Here is a 15288-nt window from a genome sequence, read left to right as displayed (position 1 = left end):
ATGTTCAAAGAACCAAAGGAAAATGTCCAGTGGTTTACAAATAGTGTAAATATATATGTGCCTAACAACATAGCCCCAAAATATGTGAAGGTGAAGCAAAAATGGACAAAATTGAAAGGAAAAGCAATATTTTTTTGAAAAAACCAACAAAGTTAACAAAACCTTAGCTAAACTGAACATGCGAAAATGAAATAATAAATAGGAGACTTAAATAACACACTTTCAATAATGGATATAACAAAGTAGGCAGAAGGTTAGCAAGGAAATGAAAGGCTCATAAAACACTGCAACCTCACTGTACCTAACATATTTATAGAAGATTCCATCCAAGAACAGCAGAATATACATTGATATAAAATGTCAATACAGATAGTCTGTATTCTTGATATTGATACAGAATATCAAGGTCAGTGTTACCTTGATATAAAAACATCACAAGAGAAGAAAACTACAGATCAATGTCTCTTCTAAATATAGATGCAAAACTCCTTTGAAAGGTGATAGAAAACTAAAGCAAGCAACATGCATAAAACAAAATTTATACCACAACCAACTGGAATTTATTCTGAGAATAAAAGGTTAGTTTAACATCTGAAAACTAATTTATGTAATCCAGTACATACATAGAATAATAGATAAAAATCATATGATAATATCAATAAATGCAAAATAAACACTTGAAAAATTCATGATATAAAGCTCAATAAACTAGAAAAAGAAGGGAATTTCTTCAATGTGAAAAAAGGGTAACTACAAAACACCTCAGCTAGCATCATACTAAGAAATAAAAGACTTAGCATTTTGTCCCTAAAATCAGAAGCAACACAGTGATGTACACTCACATGTAATCATCCTTGCACTTCTAGTCAGAGCAATTAGCAAGAAAATGAAATAAAAAAAACTCAAAGAAAAAGAAAGAAGTAAAACTATCTTTGGTCACAGATGACATGAAGTTGTACAGAGAAATTCCTAAGAAATCCACACAAATCTATTAGAACTAATAAACGAGTTCAGAAAGATTGGAAAATACAGGCTCAATATATAGAAATTAATTACAATTTTGCATACTAGCTATAAACAAAATTAATTCCCTTTATAGTAGCATCAAAAAGAATAAATACTTAGAAATAAATTCATACACACTAAAAAATCAAAATGTATAGTCTGAAACCTACAAAGTATTGAAAGAAACTAAAGATGACCTAAATTAAAGACATTCTGTCTTCATAGATAAGAAGAATTAGTACTGTTAAGATGATGTACTCTCCAAATTGACCTACAGATTCAGTGCAATTCATAGCAAAAATCCCATCTGGATTGTATGTAGAAATGAGTGAAAGTGAAAGTGAAGTCGCTCAGTCTTGTCCGACTCTTTGCGACCGCATGGACTGTACACCAGGCTCCTCAGTCCATGGAATTTTCCAGGCAAGAGTACTGGAGTGGGTTGCTATTTCCTTCTCCAGAGGATCTTCGCAACCCAGGGATCGAACCCCTGTCTTCCGACTGTAGGCAGACGCTTTACCGTCTGAGCCACCAGGGAAGCCCAGCTGATCCTAAGATTCACATGTAATTTTAAGGGACCTAGAATAAGAAAAAAAGAAAGAAAAAATCTGGAAAAGAACAATTTGAGGGCTTACACTTCACTATTGGAAAATTTTGAAAAGTAATAGAACTCAAACAATGTGGTACTTGTATAAGGGTAAACATGTAGATCAGTGAAGGAGACTTCAGAGTCCAGAAATAAATCTTTATATTTATGGTCAATTGATTTTTGACAAGGATGCCAAGACCATGTGACAGGAAAATAAATTTGTTTTGAAAACAAATAGTCCAGAAACCACTGGATAGTCACATACAGAAGGATGAAGCTGGATCCCTATGTTATTCTCTATTCCAAAAATATTTAAAAATGGTTTATAGACCTAAATATAACCTAAAAATAGAAAACTCTTGGGAGAAAACATAGGAGTACATCTTCAGAACCTTTAGTAGGCAACAGTCTCTTAATTCTGACATCAAAAGCAGAAGTGACAAGGGAGCAAATAGACAAGTTGGATTTCATAAAAATTAAAAAAAAAAAAAAAAAAACATATTTACATCAAAGGATTGCCCTTAGGAAGTGAAAAGACAATCTGCTGATTGGGAGAAAATATTTGAAAATCATATATCTGATAAGGGACACTTATCCAGAATAATAAGACTATTTATAGTTCAACCATAAAGACAAATCAGCCACAAAATGGGCCGTAATTTGAATAGACATTTCTGTAAAGACTATATGTTTTTGTTATTGACTCAGTCATGTCTTTTGGAACCCCATGGACTGGAGCCCTCCAGGCTCCTCTGTCCATGGATTTCCAGGCAAGAATACTGGAGTGGGTTGCCATTTCCTTCTCCAGGGGGTCTTCCCGAGCCAGGGATGGAACATGCGCCTCCTGCATTGCAGGTGGATTCTTTACCACTGAGCCGCCATGGGAGTGTTCATGCTCGCAACTGATTTAGAGACACATTGCAGCAGTTCAGGGTGAGTGACCATGGGGACCAGGACTAAAGCAGTAGCAGTGGAAGTATATAGAATTGGAAGGGTGGCAGATTTGAAAACTATTTTGGTGGAATATATAATATCAAGAATATAACATTAGACATTTAAAAATTTTCTGACTTTGTGCTAGCTTCTTTGTGAACACCAATTCATAATTGTCCCAACAACCCTTTGTGGTAGGGTTCAACTACATTTTTCACTACATTTTCCTAAGAGGGAAACTGATATACACAGAGATGAAGTCAGTCTAAGCTGACTCTGGGGAAAGAGCTTAATAAAATATTGGTATGATCTTTTAATGGAGGAAATGGTTTAGGAAATGTCAGATGGCCCTGCTCTCAATTTGGAGGCTGTTTAGCTAGTTCATCATTCCGTGTTGTTTCACCTTGGTACTTTAGTACCTTCTAAATATATGCTGTTAGATAATGTCTCTTAGATTTATGCCCTCCATAATAATAGCTCACAGCCTGGGACTAAGCCTGCTTCCCCAATGGAAAGGATCAAGAGAAAAATTCCAGAAACTCACAACTCTTGACTTCACAATACTCTCACTTACCGTGCTGTCTGCTTCCACCTGACCAGCACTGATATCATCATGAACCTTATCCTTTCTGTCAGTCATGACAAGGAGCCTGAAACAGCTTGGTTATTCCTTACCTCCTGGTTCTTTTTACTCTAATGCTCTGCGTATTCTCTTTGTTTCTCCTAACTGTCCACTCTCTCTAAACTGCTGAATCTTTTCCACTCTGACATCCGGAGTTTGTGATCTATCATCGGCAAAACCTCTGTTTCTGAAATCTCTTCTTTGAACTTTTTTCCCCCCAATCTTCTTGCTTTGAATAAAACCTTGTTTCTTATCTCTTTTTTCTCTCTACTCTCTTTTTCATGATTTCATTCAGGATTATATCAATTCTATACTCACGACTCTCAAATCTATATATTCATCAGGACCTCTTTTCCACAGTCCAGATATGTGCGTTTATCTGACTTCGTGTGTTCCTCTTTCTCTGTTTTTTTTCTGTATCTCCTCTGCTTCCACTATGCTTTGAGTCATTATTATCTGTCTTGCAAAGTACTCTCACTTCACTTTTGCTTTGTCCCTTACACTCTGTTCACATGACTGCTGAAGAGATTCTTTAAAATCCTGAGTCAAATCTTGCCACTCCCTGCTCAAAAGTCCTGCCTTGATTCCCTGTTTCAACCAAAGTATGTCATTCATGTAATAGCTTTCTACCCACCTACTACTCTTCTGACCTCATTGCCTCTTTCTCTTCATCTTGGTCATTCTCTTCTCTGTAAGAACTCAAGAGTATAACTCTGACCCAGGACACATACTGCCTGGAACTGTCTTCCCTTAAATATCTACATAGCTCACTAATTCAGTTTCTTCAGATCATTCCTCAAGTACCACCTCTCCCTGAGGCCTATTTTAAGGAACTTTCTTAAAATTGTATCTTCCCTGGCCTTCACAGACCTGGCTTTCCTGATTCTCCTTTTCTTTCTCAACTTTCCCCTTTTAAAAAACACTGATAATCATTGAATGCATTAGGTTCTTCAAGCATATATTATACTTAGTGCTTGCTTTCCTCTCTATCTGCTAGAAGATAAGCTTCTTTAGGAAAGATCAATTTGGTTTATTCTGCAGTATCTTGCAAGTAATACCTAGAAGAGTATATGGCACAGAGTAGGTGCTTAATCAACATTTTTTGAATGGATATGAAAAAACATATTTATTGGCGAATATACTGAAAGGTTCTTGATCTCTTTGTGAACATAACAACTAAACCTTAATCTCCACTCGTTGCAGATAAAAAGGAGGACAGTATTGGACTTTTTTTTTTTTTTTAAACATACAAGTAACAGCATCTATAAAACTAGCCAGGTATACCCCAGCATATACTGTATCAAACCAACTATACGGGCATAATTTGTTTTATTGCACTTTGCTTTTTTGTGCTTCCCAGATTATGTGGTTTTTACAAATTGAGGATTTGTGACAATGCCGAATCAAGCAAGTCCATCGATACCGGTTTGCAAACAGCGTTTTCTCACCTTGCGTCTCCGTGTCTCCCGTTGGTAAGTTTCACGGTATTTCAGACTGTTTCCCTGTTAGTTGTTGTGCTGATCTGTGGTCAGTGAGCTTTCGTGTGCGTGTTGGTGTTGTTTTGGTGCACCAAGGACGTGCCTGCGTAAGACGACGAACATGACTGTTACACGTTCTGTGTGCTTTGACTGCTCCACCATCCAGTCACTCCCCACCGCCCTCTCCTCAGGCTCCCTATTCACAGGACACAACCATATAGAACTTAGGCCTGTTAATAATCCTATAGTGGCCTCTAAATGCTCAATAAAAGAGAGAGTGAATCCATATGGGCAACTTTCACCATTCTTATTTCTAAGAAATTGCCACAGCATCCAGCTTTTGCAACCGCAACCCTGATTAACTGCAGCCATCAACACTGAGGCAAGACCCTCCGCCAGCCGAGGGACCCTCTGTGAAGGCTCAGACGATGTTTAGAAATTTTTAGCAGTAAAGTATTTGTAAATTAAGGTTTGTATGTTGCTTTCAGGCATAACTATCGCACACTTAATAGACTATAGCATAGTGTAAGCATACTTTTATATGCACTGACTAGGAAATGAAACAACTCTTGTGACTGCCTTTATTGGGATGTTTGCTTTATTTTGGTTGTCTGAAACCAAACCACAATATCTCCAAGGCATAATTATAATTAACTTTCAAAACTCTTTGCCTTCTTTATGAGTTTTTAATGCTTCATTAAATTAGGCCACCTTACTGGGAAGTTTAGTCTTATATAATTGCCTTTTGAACATCGTTCTTTTTGTTTTCATATGGAGTATCAGATTTCCTTGCTATAATTTTCTTCTTTGCATTGTCTAATCTCTTTATTTTATGGATGCTTTAAATAATCCTTCTGTTCTTTTTAATTTCATATTGAACTTCATCTGCCCACTGCCTGGGTTCTTTCCTCTGATGGTATTAGGTCTTCAGGACTCTGCCTTTCTCCCTGCTCATCTCAGTTTTCAGTTCAGTTCAGTCGTTCAGTCGTGTCCGACTCTTTGTGACCCCATGGACTGCAGCACGCCAGGCCACCCTGTCCATCACCAACTTCCAGAGGTTGCTCAAACTCATGTCCATTGAGTCAGTGTCCAGATTAATGGATTAGATACCTATGGTACAGATATCTTCTGTGTATCAAACTCTGCCTTAGACTTTACAGGACTTTCCAAAGGTAACAAAACATGTGATCCATATTTGCTAGGCCTTTCTTAATTGTGCTTGCTTGCTCGGTCGCTTCAGTTGTGTCCGACTCTTTGTCATCCTATGGGCTGTAGCCCGCCAGGCCCCTCTGTCCATGGGATTCTCCAGGCAAGAATACTGGAGTGGGTTGCCATGCCCCCTGCCAGAGGATCTTGCCAACCCAGGGATCAAACCAGTGACTCATGAGCCTCCTGCATTGTGGATTCTTTACCACTGAGCTACTGAGGAAGCCCTTCTTAATTCTAAGTGTTACCAAACCCAAAGGAAAGTTGAATAATCAGTTGATTTCAGGGTAGTGCTGGGACTCAGGAACAATTAAGGACTCCAGTACCATCAGTCTTCTCTTCATCTTTTACTATTCCTGGGAATTTTGCTTCATTTTCTTTCCCTGAAGTTTTGCTTTATTCACATGGTAGGAAACCTAGTTTTTGACGACTCACAAATTTTATATTATAGTTTTATCACCGAAAAGAGACTATTCTGCTGTTCTCTGTGGCTCAAATACTATATACACCTGGAGGAAAGGTCTTATCATCCTAGCCAGGGTCTGCAGTTTAACTCTGTGAAAAATGTGTTAGGATGATATTGTACAGAAATTGCTGCTTCCATGGAAGCCAAGTGGATGGGTGCTTGCATTTCTCATAAAAGCTGGTGCTGTTTAGATGAATCAATATATCCTCTACTTGAAACCTATAATCTCAGAGTTTATGTTAGAAGAAAAAGACCAAATGGTAATTGAGGGAAATATACATTTAGAGGAAAGTTTATATTCAATCAAGCTGCATGGAAGGGTTGCTTAAAAATAATGAAGCAACTATGAGCTCATGGCATCAATTTGAAGAGTTTGGGGAGGTTAGTATTAAACCAGTCTCATGTAAAGTTAAATTTTTGAAAGATAAGGGACCCAAGATTATTTACTCCAGTTATTCACGTAACTGGAGTGTCTGACCCCTTCAGAATCCTGGAAATGGAGAGAGAGTTTTCTGTGAACGATTTCTTAAATGTATTTTTCCTATTAAATTTCTTGCCCATGGTACAAAACAACAGCCAGAAAGTCAACAACAAAGCTTTATTTACTGAAACTGCTGATATAACATAAAGTTGTAAAAAAACAAAATCTTCCCCTACCTCATTTTCATTGCTTCCACATCACAGAAGGTTATGTAATTATAGAGAGACACATGGGGATTATTCCTTTTGACAAAATAGTATCATATTTTACATGTTACTTTGAAAATTGATTTTTCTCTCTTAATGTATTGTGGCCATCCCTTAAAGTCAATAACCATAACCCTAAAGCATTATATTTTCAAGGAGCTGCATAAGTTTTCACAGCAATAAACTAGTACACTTTATGAAATTAATTGTTACTGGAGTATAGTTGCTTTACAATGTGCTACTGTACAGCAAAGTGAATCAGCTATATGTACATGTATATGCCTTCTTTTTTGGATTTCCTTCCCATTTAAGTCATCATAGAGCACTGAGCAGTTCCCTGAGCTATACAGTAATTCATTCATTATCTATAATAACTCATTCATTATCTATTTTTATTTAACCCTTCATTTATTGATGTTGCTCAGAGTATTTCCAGTTTTTTCTCTTTTTCAAACAGTGATCCAGTAGAACATCACTTAGTCCTTTGAGTTGACAACTTGTACTTTTATTTCAATATGACAGAGACCTAAGACTGTTATTTCTGCATCAAAGGTTATATCTATTTTAATTTTAAAGGATATTACTATACAATTTATAAGGAAGTTGCAGCAATATACGTATAAGAATAGCCATTTTTTCATATCTTCAAAGGTGTGATAGTGTGTTCCATTTTAAGTATGGAAATATAATTTCATCATTTGCTTGCTTTGTTCTGATGATTTTTCCAGTTGGATATGTTATTATGTTTATTGCCAACTGAAATTTTTCTTTTGTGACCTGCAAATATATCTCCATCACTTCATGGCAAATAGATGGGGAAACAAGGGAAACAGTGACAGTTTTTATTTGGGGGGGGGTTCCAAAATCACTGCAGATGGTGACTGCAGGCATGAAATTAAAAGATGCTTGCTCCTTGGAAGAAAAGCTATGACCAACTAGACAGCATATTAAAAAGCAGAGACATTACTTTACCAACAAAGGTCCATCTAGTCAAAGCTATGGTTTTTCCAGTAGTCATGTATGGATGTGAGAGTTGAACTATAAAGAAATTTGAGTGCTGAAGAATTGATGCTTTTGAACTATGGTGCTGGAGAAGACTCTTGAGAGTCCCTTGGACTCCAAGGAGATCCAAGCAGTCCATCCTAAAGGAAATAAGTTCCAAATATTCATTAAAAGAACTGATGCTGAAGCTGAAACTCCAAAACTTTGGTCACCTGCTGTGAAGAGCTGACTTATTAGAAAAGACCTTGATTCTGAGAAAGACTGAAGGCAGGAGGAGAAGGGGACAACAGAGGATGAGATGGTTGGATGGCATCACCGACTCAATGGACATGAGTTTAAGTAGGCTCTGGGAGTTGGTGATGGACAGGGAGGCCTGGAGTACTGCAGTCCATGGGGTCTCAAAGAGTCAGATATGACTGAGCGACTGAACTGAACTGATCAGTTGTCCCTTGATTTGTTTGTCAGTTTTCTGATCAGTTTGGATGAGTTACTTGTATATTGTGCAGTATTTCTGTTACATGTGTTGCAAATTTTCTTTAGCTTAATATATGTGATATGATTTTTTGTTATGTTTTTCTATACATACAAACACACATATTTTGCTATCATATATATACTTTTCCTTTATAACATTTGAGTTTTTGTGTTTTGGAAAACCTAGCAAGAAGATCCCACGTAGCTCATTACAAGCTCTCATTTCAAGAGTACAAATATAATTTTGATGAATTAAAAAATTATGAAATGAGATAGCTGCTTAATAAATGGGGTTTTGTTTTTTTTAATTTAATTTAATTTTATTTTTTTAAATTTTTAAGTTCTGTATTACTCCTTTAATTTTAATTTTTTTATTTTTTTAATTTTATTTTATTTTTAAACTTTACATAATTGTATTAGTTTTGCCAAATATCAAAATGAATCCGCCACAGGTATACATGTGTTCCCCATCCTGAACCCTCCTCCCTCCTCCCTCCCCATTCCATCCCTCTGGGTCGTCCCAGTGCACCAGCCCCAAGCATCCAGTATCGTGCATCGAACCTGGACTGGCAACTCATTTCATACATGATATTTTACATGTTTCAATGCCATTTATTTTTAAACTTTACATAATTGTATTAGTTTTGCCAAATATCAAAATTAATCCGCCACAGGTATACATGTGTTCCCCATCCTGAGGTGGATGAAACTGGAGTCTATTATACAGAGTGAAGTAAGCCAGAAAGAAAAACACCAATACAGTATACTAACGCATATATATGGAATTTAGAAAGATGGTAACAATAACCCTGTACACGAGACAGCAAAAGAGACACTGATGTATAGAACAGTCTTATGGACTCTGTGGGAGAGGGAGAGGGTGGGAAGATTTGGGAGAATGGCATTGAAACATGTAAAATATCATGTATGAAACGAGTTGCCAGTCCAGGTTCGATGCACGATACTGGATGCTTGGGGCTAGTGCACTGGGACGACCCGGAGGAGGGTTTTCTTAATAGTGTTCATCTTTCAAAAAACGGAGATTATGGTAACTTCAGCAAAATCTTTCCTCGGCTAAATTGTTTGGAAGTTTCTGGTTTAATACAACTGACTCATTTTAAGATAAAGCATAAAAGACAAAAATAGCGAAATGGCTTTTATCAGTCTCTGTTGGTGAAAATGAGCAAATTTAATGAATCTGTGAAGTAAAATATCTGAAAATAAACTTAATGAGAAGAAGGTGAAACTGGTTACATATACCTTCCAACTGACGTTTGCCTTGCTACATACGTCTTTCTACTAATTCCTGCATGGCTTTACAGAAAAAAAAAAAGCTAATTCAGCAAAGTGGGTGGGGCGGGGGGTTAATGCTTTACAGGTCTTTAAGGGCACACTTGGGAGTTAAGTTACCTTCACCAGATAGAGACAACAAAACTAACTTGACAACATCTGGCAGATTTCTGGCAACAGGGGGACATGAGTGTTATAGGCATGATTCAGAAGAAAGGGAGACAATTTATTTGAACAGTAGAAGGAAAAATCCAAGTCCTTAAGAGACATAGTACTTAGCTTTAAGTCACATATTAACTGCACAACAATACTAACAAACAGAATATTTTTGAAACTTTATTCTTTTTGTCATCTTTGACAGAGCATAGCACTATGAACAAGTCAATAGGGTCCACTTTCCTTGCCAGCATCTGGAATGTTTGAGTCAAGTTTCTAAGAGTTTCTTATATACAAGTGTAAATATAAAAACAGCTCAGCATGTCCCAGTGGAAGGGTCTAAGATTTGAGTTCAATAGGAAGCAGAACTTGAAATAAGACCTAGTATCAAGTATCTAAGATCATATCTTAGGTATGATCATATCCAAGATCAAATATGAGTCCAACACTAATGATCAATTTCAAAAGTAATCTGGAGGCTGCTCAAAAGTTCGCCTGAGTTATGAGTTACGTCCCTATGGTAACTTCTTTTCCTTGATGCCATCTACTCGATGCACTGCTAAAATTGTCAGAGACCCCATTTTCAAAAATGGTCCATAGGTTCAATCTTTTCCATGTTAAGGGGCCTTTTTATTTTATGCTGCTTATTAAACTTTCTATGGTTGTTTTGGCAGAATCCAAATCAGATATGATGTTAAAGAAATGTAAGCTGGTAATATAATTTTTTCCCACTAAGGATTGCATGATGGGCCTCCCATGTGAGACTAGTGGTAAAGAATCCACCTATCAATGTAGGAGACACAAGAGACATAGGTCTGATCCCTGGGTTGGGAAGATCCCCTGGGATAGGAAATGGCAACCCACTCTAGTACTCTTGCCTGGAAAACTCCATGGACAGAGGAGTCTGGCAGGCTACAGTCCATGGGTCCAAAGAGTTGGACGCAACTGAGCGACTGAGCACAGGAGGACTGCATGTCTCTGGGTTTTTCCCTGTGCCTCTACACTATCTTTTCAGAGCCGCCAAGCATCTCTGTTTTAGAGCTCCCATCATCTCTACCTGAGTCTCTGCAACAGCCTAAATATTCTCCTCATCTTCTGTGTCATGCTCCTGTTACTTTTCTCCACACTGCAGAAATCATTATGCATTTTGAGTCTGCAAATATTGAGCCAGATCAATACTTCTAAAATATAAATCTCATCATGATTAAAATACTTCAAGAATCTCCCATGCACACCTTTTAATACAGTGTGAACGCTTTGGGATGACTTTCTGCAATAGAGTCGGGCTGCAGTTTTTAGTGCTGGAATTTCTACTAAGTATTAATCCTCATCCCTCCTTCTTCTCATCTGTTTATATCTGGTCAAGCTTGTAGGAGAGCCTGGGTGAGGAGAGCCTGGATGCTGCCTCCCTTGGTTGACATAAGATTGAATCCGTGTAAGCCGCAATCCACATGTGAGAATCCTTACCCAGCGCTGCATCCCAACCACAGTGAAAACCCCCACATGAGTCCCCTGACCTTGTTCTCTCAGGTCAGTTTTGGGCCAGCTTGGGAACCCTTCTCTGTTCCCTCTCAGAGGTCTCATTATATCATTGATAAACATTTTCATACCCACCTGGTGTATGTGGCATCTTCCGTGTTGACATCTGAAGCACATTTTGGTTGAGGGTCCATCTTGTTTATCAGTGTGACTACAACATATTCCAGGCTTTTCTATCTAGTGCTGGCCCACTACATTTTTCTACATTTCATCCAGCAAATGCTTGTTGAGGACCTCCCTCCTATATGCCGTATACTCTCTAGGCATTTGGGAAATGATGGAAAACAACATAGGCAAGATTTTGTATTCTAGCACAGTGAAACAAGCAATAAGCAAATGAATTAATAAATGAATCTCTATAGTGGTAATTACTGTATCAAAAAGGAGGGTGATGTGATATAATCTGAGCAGGTAAGATTAGATTGAATTGTTAGATAAGGATTCATTGAGAAGGTGATGGGACTTTTCATACTACAAGTAAGAAATTCTCACTCTTGTGAATGTTTAGGATAAAGGCATTCCAGGCAAGGAAAACAATACGTATAAAGTCCCTATGGTGTGAAAGAAAGGATATATTGTATTTTAGAAATAGAATACAGATTATTTGTTCTGAACATACTGAACGGGGTGGGGGGGGGGCGGGGGGAGAGGAAAGGTCCAGATCATAGCTTCTGGTAGGTCATGTCAAGGAAGATGAATTTTATTCTAAGTTCAGTGGATAGCTAATGAAGGGTTTGAGCATGATCTGATTTGCTTTTTAACCAATAATCCTGGCTGCTAAGAGGAGAATAAATTATCCTTAACAAGAGTGGGGACAGAGAACAATTAGTATGCCAAGGAAAATAATTCAGGTTAAGAGATGGTGAAGGTCTGGACAACAGTGGTCGTATTAGGAAAGAGAAGTGGATAGGTTTTGAATATATTTAGGAAGTAAAATAAAGAAGGTTTACTATTTTACTGAAAAAGGAAGGGCAAGCACTCTTTCCCTGGACATACGAAACACCATGCAGGTCCCGAACACCCCTCTTCCAGAATTTGCACTCGATGTGCCCTATGAAGGGCGCACAGCTCTGCGAAGAGTCCTTTCTTGCCTGGCCCTCTCCTGTTGGGCTTCACACAAAAGCTGGTGAATGCTTTTATCACGGCACTTATCAGGACACATGGTAATTGTTGTTTCCCTCTCTCTAAGTGGGAGGCTTGACACTGTTGACGTTTAATAAATCTCTGTCAGATGAATGAGTGAGAGCGTCTTATGAGGCTCTGCACTGGCGGGGTATATATAAGGCTCTGAGCCTCGCACCAGTCCTGAAGCATTTGGTGAGAACTGCCCAAGGCCTGGGACCCATCCGGAGGATTTCTTTTAATTACTTCAGGAGTTCTCAAGAAGAATGATCAGAACATCTTAAATGGTAATGATCTGGAAAATGGAAAGGGGCTTACAAATTGGAAAATGAAAATAGTAACCTCAGAAGCTACAAAATTAGCTTAAAAGGCAAACTAACTGGAGGGAGGAAAGCAAGTCATCCCAAGAGAAAAGATTAAATTCCCCTGAGTACAGGTCAAGTCCTATTTTCTAGTACATTAATCTTGCAGGGTTTTTTTCATTTCCAAAAATTACTTTTTAAACTCTGACTGATGTCCTATTATTTCAACATGTATTTCACACTACAACAGTCCCATGGGGGGAAAAAACCATATTTTTGAATAGTATGTTAGTTGAAAGTTACACAAAACTGGTATTTCTGATTCAAGTCATGTTTTTACCTTGCTCTGTTGAATAAGTGGATCTCTGGGACTCAATCTCCTCATACATTATAGAAAAACATAAAAATATATAAATAGTATTTTTCATTCTTTCCAACTCTAATACTCCATAGGTTTTAGGAATTCACTCTTTTAGGATGTGCCTTATTGACTTGGTGATGATGTGATAAGAAGCAGAGAACAAAATACCACTTAAAATATATATAAAATATTAGTGTAGTTATAGTAAATATAGAAATGTAATAATTGGATTTCTGGTGAGAACACAGACATTAAAATATGTGTCTGCTGAATAGTCACTGTTCTTTGCATTAATGTTACCTTGAATTTGTGGCTAACACTTTTACAGTTTACAAAGTACTTCCATATCCATCATTTGAATATAGTATCAAAACCATTGGCTAGGACATAAAGCTGCTGCTGTCAGTTCCATTTTAGAGATGTGTACACTGGGGCTAGGACTTCCCAGGTGGTGCTGGTTGTAAAGATCCCCCCTGCCAGTGCAGAAGTCATAAGAGACACAGGTTCAATCCCTGGGTCAGGAAGATGCCCTGGAGATCCTAATGGCAGCCCACTCCAGAATTCTTGACTGGAGAATCCTCATGGACAGAGGAGCCTGGCAGGCTCCAGCCTATAGGGTTGCAAAGAGTTGGATACAACGGAAGTGACGGAGCATGCACACACACCGAGTCTAACAAAAGTAATATCATAAAACTAGATAACTTTCATGTTGCATAACCAAGGCTTGAACCCAGATCTTTTGGTATCCAGTCTGGATCTCTTTCCCTAACTCTAGAAAATCTCAATGGCTAAGATTTTTCCCTGTAATACATTATGAAATCCTATGATGTAGGACTTATGTCCAGTCCAATGAAGTAGGTATTTACAGTTCCTACTGACAAATGAGGAAACCATAAATCTGAGAATTCAGGTAACTTGCCCATGATCTCAGAGGCATCAGGTAACTGAGTTGAAGTCTAACTTTAAAGACTGCCCTAAAGGACCATCTTTCCAAATGCTTGGGAAATAAATGCCAGACTCTTCAAGGCATTTTAAAGAAGACTAAGTAGACTTGCCCAGGTAGGGACAGTAGTGTTAAAAAAAACCCATAAGTTAAATTGTAAAGTCAGGATTTTTCCTAGGATGACTCAGATGATGACATTTTGTGCATGCACCAGACATAAAATCCCATCTATTTATCTCCATGTGTCTATGGAGCAAAGATATCTAAGCCTAATTTAGTGATACATAAAAGTAATGGCCGTGACATAAGGATTCATAATATTTTATATTTAGAGACTGCATCATTCCTTCTAGGAAAAATCTGTAGGTATGAATGATTATGAAATATGATGATGTTCTCCAGGCAAATGTTTTTTTTATATCCTACTGCTTCACTGATAATGGCTTATCATATTCTTATACAGAGTCCATGAATTCTGTCCCCTAACTATGTAAGTGTTGATGTTATACCCAATTTCTCCCTTTTGCTGTGTATCAGGATAACCTTTTCAAATTAATTGCTAGTGATTTGCGAAGTTCATTAAGTTCTGAAAAGCTCAGAATCATCTCCGCCAGACCAAGTGGCTTCTAAATCCTCTACAGTTTAGTCTTATAATGTCTACAGTTTAGACATATAAGTTTGCTCTTTTTTGGTAACAGAACTTTTTTCTTTAGAAGCTATGTCAGTGTCAGTACCATTGTTCCTTGCCTGTTGAGATTGTGCCTTTAAAGAAAACAGTTTAGAAACAGTTTGTCTGTCACCCTTCTTTGGGGGGAGTGTCAGGGCAATCCCTTACCTTCAGTTCAGTCAGTTCAGTCGCTCAGTCGTGTCTGACTCTTTGCGACCCCATGAACCGCAGCACACCAGCCCTCCCTGTCCATCACCAACTCCTGGAGTCCACCCAAACCCATGTCCATTGAGTCCGTGATGCCATCCAACCATCTCATCCTCTGTCGTCCCCTTCTCCTCCTGCCCCCAATCTTTCCCAGCATCAGGGTCTTTTCCAGTGAGTCAGCTCTTCTCATCAGATGGCCAAAGTATTGGAGTTTCAGCTTCAACATCAGTCCTTCCAACCTT

General features: G+C 38.0%; 1 long non-coding RNA gene across 1 annotated transcript in view; it reads left to right on the top strand.

Annotated features, from left to right (window-relative positions):
* Positions 1 to 15288, top strand: part of LOC129629336 (uncharacterized) — a 604584-nt gene that overhangs the window by 537439 nt on the left and 51857 nt on the right. Inside the window, exon 10 of the long non-coding RNA XR_008703175.1 lies at positions 4507 to 4618. This is a non-coding gene — a long non-coding RNA (uncharacterized LOC129629336). The remainder of the gene's footprint in view (positions 1 to 4506; positions 4619 to 15288) is intronic.

The sequence above is a fragment of the Bubalus kerabau genome, chromosome 15 (assembly GCF_029407905.1).
Source record: "Bubalus kerabau isolate K-KA32 ecotype Philippines breed swamp buffalo chromosome 15, PCC_UOA_SB_1v2, whole genome shotgun sequence".
In the NCBI taxonomy this organism is placed as follows: Eukaryota; Metazoa; Chordata; class Mammalia; order Artiodactyla; family Bovidae; genus Bubalus; species Bubalus kerabau.
Note: the sequence above shows the minus strand (reverse complement) of the source record. Positions and strands in the feature narration are given on the sequence as shown.